General features: G+C 46.3%; 1 long non-coding RNA gene across 1 annotated transcript; it reads right to left on the reverse strand.

Annotated features, from left to right (window-relative positions):
• Window positions 1–800: 800 nt before the first annotated feature.
• Window positions 801–6,380, reverse strand: LOC140395952 (uncharacterized). Its single transcript, XR_011936418.1, has 2 exons — window positions 6,277–6,380; window positions 801–2,277 (listed from the first exon to the last, which is right to left on the reverse strand). It is a non-coding gene; the product is annotated as an uncharacterized lncRNA (long non-coding RNA).
• Window positions 6,381–7,368: the final 988 nt, after the last annotated feature.

The following is a 7,368-nucleotide window of genomic DNA, read 5'->3' on the forward strand; positions in this document are numbered from 1 at the left end:
CTCATTATCACTTTTATTTTTAATAATGATCTCTTGCTGACTGTGTATCTGTCCCATAATTACCTGGGACCATTTTACACGCTCTGCACCGTGTAATCGTGTGCATTTTCCACATGCTCTCTTGATATTATCGAAGGACCACTGTCCTCTGGGAATATCATACTTTGATTCAATTTGTTTTGAGGTTTCACATAGGTCAAATTGTCTTGGAATGAAAGATCTAAAATCCCCCAACATATCTTCAACGGAAACATCTGGTATTCCAGAACCCCCCTTGGATGTAGTGGGGAGTAATTTTCTGTCTGCTAAAGGCTCTGAATCTACACTTTGATTTGGATCAGCCATAACTTTTCCTTGATCGCGGACTGTCATGACTATTTTTTCCGCCACGTCTATGTTAGTCTCAACGACTGGCACCTGATTGATTTAACACAGTCTATAAAAATGTTCTTTTCAGGGGTCGAGGCACTGATTGATACGGCTTTAAGACTTTTAATGGGTGAACAAGATATTTCTTACCTTAGTCTAGCCGTGGGTTCCGGCTGTCTTCCGGGCCTCCTCCGATTATCTCCAAAGCTTCCCGAAGGTTCCGGGCCTCCTCCCATTATCTTCGAAGCTTTCCGTCGTCGCCTGGGCCTCCTCCGAAGGTCGTATCAGCACTCCCTCCTGCTGCTGACTACGCCAAGATGTTAGATTCCTAATATTAGTTGAAGGAATTTATAGTATTCCTACCAGTCGGTTACCAGCAGCACTTTGCGATTACTGGAACTCAGTAGAAATTTAAGTTAAAACCTCTCAGGTGCCAATAGGAATTGTTTTATTTATCTTCTTTTGATTACAATTTGAAAGTCATTTAAAAGGCAATTCGTAGACAATTTGAAGCTTTCAGATTGGATTGGATTGGATTGGATTTGTTTATTGTCACGTGTACCAAGGTACAGTGAAAAGTATTTTTCTGCGAGCAGCTCAACAGATCATTAAGTACCTGAGAAAAAAAGGGAATAAAAGAAAATACATAATAGGGCAACACAACATATACAATGTAACTACATAAGCACTGGCATCGGATGAAGCATACAGGGTGTAGTGTTAATGAGGTCAGTCCATAAGAGGGTCATTTAGGAGTCTGGTGACAGTGGGGAAGAAGCTGTTTTTGAGTCTGTTTGTGTGTGTTCTCAGACTTCTGTATCTCCTGCCTGATGGAAGAAGTTAGACGAGTGAGTAAGCCGGGTGGGAGGGATCTTTGATTATACTGCCCGCTTTCTCCAAGCAGTGGGAGGTGTAGATGGAGTCAATGGATGGGAGGCAGGTTTGTGTGATGGACTGGGCGGTGTTCACGACTCTCTGAAGTTTCTTGCGGTCCTGGGCCGAGCAGTTTCCATACTAGGCTGTGATGCAGCCTGATAGGATGCTTTCTATGGTGCATCTGTAAAAGTTGGTAAGAGTCAATGTGGACATGCCGAATTTCATAAGTTTCCTGAGGAAGTATCGGCACTGTTGTGCTTTCTTGGTGGTAGCGTCGACGTGGGTGGACCAGGACAGATTTTTGAAGATGTGCACCCCTAGGAATTTGAAACTGCTAACCATCTCCACCTCGGCCCCGTTGATGCTGACAGGGGTGTGTACAGTACTTTGCTTCCTGAAATAAATTACCAGCTCTTTAGTTTTGCTGGCATTGAGGGAGAGATTGTTGTCGCTACACCACTCCACTAGGTTCTCTAACTCCCTCCTGTATTTGGACTCATCGTTATTCGAGATCCGGCCCACTATGGTCGTATCGTCAGCAAACTTGTAGATGGAGTTGGAACCAAGTTTTGCCACGCAGTCGTGTGTGTACAGGGAGTAGAGTAGGGGGCTAAGTACACAGCCTTGCGGGGCGCCGGTGTTGAGGACTATTGTGGAGGAGGTGTTGTTGTTTATTCTTACTGATTGTGGTCTGTTGGTCAGAAAATCGAGGATCCAGTTGCAGAGTGGGGAGCCAAGTCCTAGGTTTTGGAGCTTTGATATGAGTTTGGCTGGGATTATGGTGTTGAAGGCGGAGCTGTAGACAATAAATAGGAGTCTAATGTAGGAGTCCTTGTTTTCGAGATGCTCTAGGGATGAGTGTAGGGCCAGGGAAATGGCGTCTGATGTGGACCGGTTGCAGCGGTATGCGAATTGCAGTGGATCAAGGCGTTCTGGGAGTATGGAGGTGATGCGCTTCATGATCAACCTCTCGAAGCACTTCATTACGACTGAAGTCAGGGTCACTGGATGGTAGTCATTGAGGCACGTTGCCTGGTTCAACGTAGAAGAATGAAAGTCATTATCTTCTTGCTCAGGCAGGCAGCTCAACAATAACTTTAAAAGAGTCAAAGTCTGAAAATGAAACATGAAAAAGAGAGAGAGAGAGAGAGAGAGAGAACTAAACTAATCTAAAACTAAACGTCAAAACCTCAAAAACACTCCCCAAAATGGCGGGCGGAACTTTTTCAGTTATACCCTTTCATATCTGTCTTAAGTCATCTAATTACACCCCAATATAATCCTAATTGGTTTGGGTTAGACTCAAACACATTTAATTTGACGGCAAGCCGTCCATCTTCATTGTGCAACATTAGTTTTAATTGTTTCATGTTTGAATACTTGTGCATGTTATGGAATGCAATATTCTGCCTTATCTTTTACCAGCAAAAAACTGGTCTTCTGCTGACTTAGCTGTTATCTGCATTGTGAACAATGGTGCCTTCATGTTGCTATGATGCCTGCTTCGTCCTTGATCTGATATCTGGTACGGCTTGTGTTTTAATGTCACACTGTCTTGCAAATGTATTTGCTAGAACAACAGACCTCAGTGAAAGTGAATTATGCTGTATCATGCTGTTTTGTGTATCTTTTGAAGCTATATGTTTTGAAATGACCTGAGGTTATAAGTGAATTTAAAATGGGTATTTAAAACTGGGGCTTAATATTTATGTTTAAACAGCTATCTTTTACCTATACTAGTTGTATTAGAAATACCTGGCTTCTATACCATGGCAGCACCGTCATTTTCACTGTCTGCACCTGTCCTGCCAACAACAGCGACAGCGCATCCCACCCCTTAAAATCCCCCTTCATCTGCTCCACCAAACAAATCAAATTTAACTTATGTAACTGCGACCAACCCGCGTCACCTGGATGCTCAATTATCTGAAGCTCTCCCCCACCACCTTAAACGGCATCTCCCCCAATCTCCTCTCTTAGCCTCAGGTCTCAATCAGGAACACCTTGCTCTTTCCCATGTTCAACTTGTACCCCAAGGACTGACTGAAATCCCCCCAAAATCCCCATAATGCAGCCAATACCTCTCAACAAGTCACCCGTGTACAACAAAGCCCTGTGCCCAACCCCTCCCCCTCTAGCCTCATTATATGCCTTCACCAGAAACAGCCCCAGGTCACCCCTCAAACTTTTTATAAAATTCCACCAGGAACCCATCTGGGCCTGGGGCCTTCCCTGCCTACATCACCCCCATACTCTCCATCACATCCCTCAACATAATAGGGGCTCCAAACACTGCACCAACTCCACCCTGGAGACTCCAACCCATCCAGGAATCGCTGCATTCACCTCCACCCCCCCCCCCCCCCACCCCCTCCCGCCCGGCCGGGGGCTCCGACCTCCTGTAAATCTCCTCAAACGCCCCATTCACCTCCACCACTCTACCAATCTCCATCACCACCTCCTGTTTCCTAAGCTGGTGGGTCAACGTCCTACTCGCCTTCTCAGCACTGTAGCACAGTGGTTAGCACTGCTGCCTCACAGCTCCAGGGACCTGGGTCACTGTCTGTGCGAAGTCTGCACATTCTCCCCGTGGTTGCGTGGGTTTCCTCCGGGTGCTCCGGTTTCCTCCCACAGTCCAAAGATGTGAAGGTTAGGTGGATTGGCCATGATAAATTGTCCCTTAGTGTCCAAAATGTTAGGTGGGGTTGCTGGGTTACGGGGATAGGGTGGAGGGGAGGGCCTAGATAGGGTGTTCTTTCCAAGGGCCGGTGCAGACTCAATGGGTCAGATGGCCTCCTTCTGCACTGTGATAATAATAGTAATCTTTATTAGTGTCACAAGTAGGCTTACATTTTCACTGCACTGAAGTTACTGTGAAAAGTCCCTCGTCGCCACATTCCGGTGCCTGTTCGGAGAGACTGAGGGAGAATTCAGAATGTCCAATTCACCTAATAGCACATCTTTCAGGACTTGTGAGAGAAAACCGGAGCACCCGGAGGAAACCCACGTAGACACGGGGCGAAAGTGCAGAATCCGCACAGACAGTGACCCAGCTGGGAATCGAACCTGGATCCCTGGCATTGTGAAGCAACAGTGCTAACCACTGTGCTACCATGCCATACCATGTGCTGTAGGGATTCTATGATGATTCTATGAATCCCACCTCCACCATTTCCTCCTGCCGCCCAATCCCCCGTCCCCCCACATCCCTCCCCACCCATTCCCTGCTGAGGCACGAGTGGGGCGAATCAGACGGCAAGGAAGGCAGTAATGTCGGGAATCTCCTGGGGGCCCATTTTTGGCATTAAGTGCCGCAGAATACGGGCTGCGATTTTGTCAATGCAGCAGTCGTGAAACACCCTGCCAAACATGCCCAACATCAGACGATGCCCTGTGGAAGACTAACTTTTCGAGTTTTCTTGAATAAGTCCCAACCCTGTTTATAGGGGAACAGTAGATGTGTTTTATTTACTTTTCACGCCGGCGTCAGAACTTGGCTGCAGGATTGGAGAATCTCGGCCAAGGGGTTGGTCCCCATGTGGTCCCAACTGATCCATGCCCACATTTAGTCAGGTACCAAAACGATAGTTCATGTGTGACCTTCATGAGAGAACGACACCTGATTATTTGGCGACATGAGCCGAATCCGCAGCCTTTGATGTTGCGATTTAACTTCGGGACCTTTGTTTTATTTTATTTTTTAAAATTATTTTTCCAATTAAGGGGCAATTTAGCGTGGCCAATCCACCTACCCTGCACATCTTTGGGTTGTGGGGGCGAAACCCACGCAGACACGGGGAGAATGTGCAAACTCCACACGGACGGTGACCCGGGTCTGGGAACGAACTGTAGCACCGTGATGCAGCAGTGCTAACCGCTACGCCACTGTGCCGCGCTAACTTCGGGACCTTTATCACTCATTTTTCAAATTCTGCAAGTTTTTGCTCAATTATCCTCGGAGTTGAGCGGGGATTCCGAGGAAAGATTGCAGAACCTTCCTTCAAGAGATCAAATAAATGAGGTGGGAGTCAATACCAGGAGGACGGCGCCTGGTGCCAGGAGTGAGGTAGATGGCCCGAATGGCCGTTTCACATTCTGTAATTTTGTTTTAAACACAGATAAATAATTTGTCACAGCCATTAATCTTCGCAAGCACATTTAACAAAAGTGCTCTTTGCTGGTATTCCAGTAATATGATAATACTGACAAGATTTATGTTCAAAGTTTTAGCATTCAGCAGAAGTTATTGATTTCTCCCCGTATGTGTTGGCAATAATCACACAGCACGTTGCTCAATCCATCATATTACAAATGGAATGTTATTTGCATGAGTCCAAATCCTTTCGAAGATAGGTTAGTGTGAAAAACTAATCAGCACTGCTGTTTAAACCCAGGTTTCTACATGGGAACCGTTTGACTGTTTAGAATACTGTAAATAGTGCCATCGCTGAGTAGCTGGAGGTTGTGTGGAGGCAGAGGGAGGTGGGTGTGTGAAACTGGCGGCACTGATCATGGTGGGGGTGCAGATATGAAACTTAGGTTTTAGCTTCTGAGTGCCAGGGAGTACTGCTGGCTGAGTGATGGGAGTGAGGTGCTTTGAGAGTGAGAGTTTCTTGGTCTGGTGAGAATGCGATGTACTGTGAGGATGCATTCACCCGCCTTAACCACGGTGTGAGCTCATTGTATTTTTCCTGCATTGCTGCCATTCTGGTTAATCTGTGTGATTTTAGGACAGTTTCCAGTTACAGCCTTCTGCATGCACAGGAGATGCAACTGGGACATTCAGCAACTGCACTTGTACCATATGGTCATACCTAGCACAAACCTCTGTACTATCACTGCAAACAGTGCTATGTCACCCAATTTCACATCCTTTGATTCTGTAATTCAGCTTAGTGGTTCAGTTATATATTTGAGAATACATCCCTGCTGGTGACATGTGTGTGTTGTGACGTTAGCAGCGAGTGTTTATGTGGGATTCAGTTCCCCTTCTTGGATTGTATGAACAACATCCCTGATAAAACCTCTCACCGTGTTTGTAAGAATCCAGAGTGTGGTCACCTCCAAACCTTTTCCCTTTGTGGCGAACTCAAAGATATAACAAAAGAAAAGACTGGCGATGAGGATTGAGGCAAGAAAACGGAATTGCTGAAAAATAAACAAATCATCAACAAAATCGTCAGAGAGCGGAGAAGATTCGCGGGACCGGACTCTCACAGGCACGTCGGGTGAAGTAAGTAAATGCAAGAAAATAAAATCGACTACAACCGTGAGTAAAGAAGAACGACATTTTGGAAACCTGCTTGCCGTTGAAGGGGTGGAGCCTAGGTTGCAGAGACTGTGCACGTGGTCAAGCTAAACGGCCTGTGGGGAGCTGGGATTCAGAAGTTTTGTACAGGACTCTGTACAGGACACGACTCGGGAAAAAGTCAAACCACAGTCAGGCAGAAAGGAAAAGATTCTAGTTGCCTGTGGATAAGGGATCGCTTGTGTCAGATATTCAAAAAAGGCGGTCGGGAGTTCCTGCCCTTTGTCAGAGGTCCATGGATTAAATTCCAAGTGGGCTAACTGGGTGCAATGTTATTTAGGTGACATTCTCATCACCGGTTCGAATGAACAGTAACACTTGAAGAACTTAGAATAATAGAAAAGTCACAGCACAGACGGAGGCCATTCGGTCCATCTTGTTCATGCCAGCCCGAGGACACCCAGGTGCCCTTTCTAATCCCACCTTCCTGTCCCCGGTCCATAGCTCTGTAGCTTAGAGCAATTAAGGTGCAGATCCAGATCCTTTTTAAAAGAGTTTAGGGTCTCTGCCTCCACCACCAACTCGGGCAGCGGATTCCAGATTCCCTCTACCCTCTGCGTAAAAAAAACTTCCTCGTGTCCCCTCCACATCGTCTGCCACTTGAATGCATGTCCCCCGGTTCTGGAATTCTCCACCAAGGGAAACAATTCTATCCTGTCTATTCTATCTCTTACCCTCATAATTTTGTTCACCTCGATTAAGTCACCACTCGGCGACCTTTGTTCCAAGGAAAATAACCCCAACCTATCCAATCTCTCCTCGTACCTACACTTTTCCAGCTCTGGCAACATACTTGCAAATCTCCTCTGCTCTCT

This window comes from Scyliorhinus torazame, chromosome 19, assembly GCF_047496885.1.
Source record: "Scyliorhinus torazame isolate Kashiwa2021f chromosome 19, sScyTor2.1, whole genome shotgun sequence".
NCBI lineage: Eukaryota > Metazoa > Chordata > Chondrichthyes > Carcharhiniformes > Scyliorhinidae > Scyliorhinus > Scyliorhinus torazame.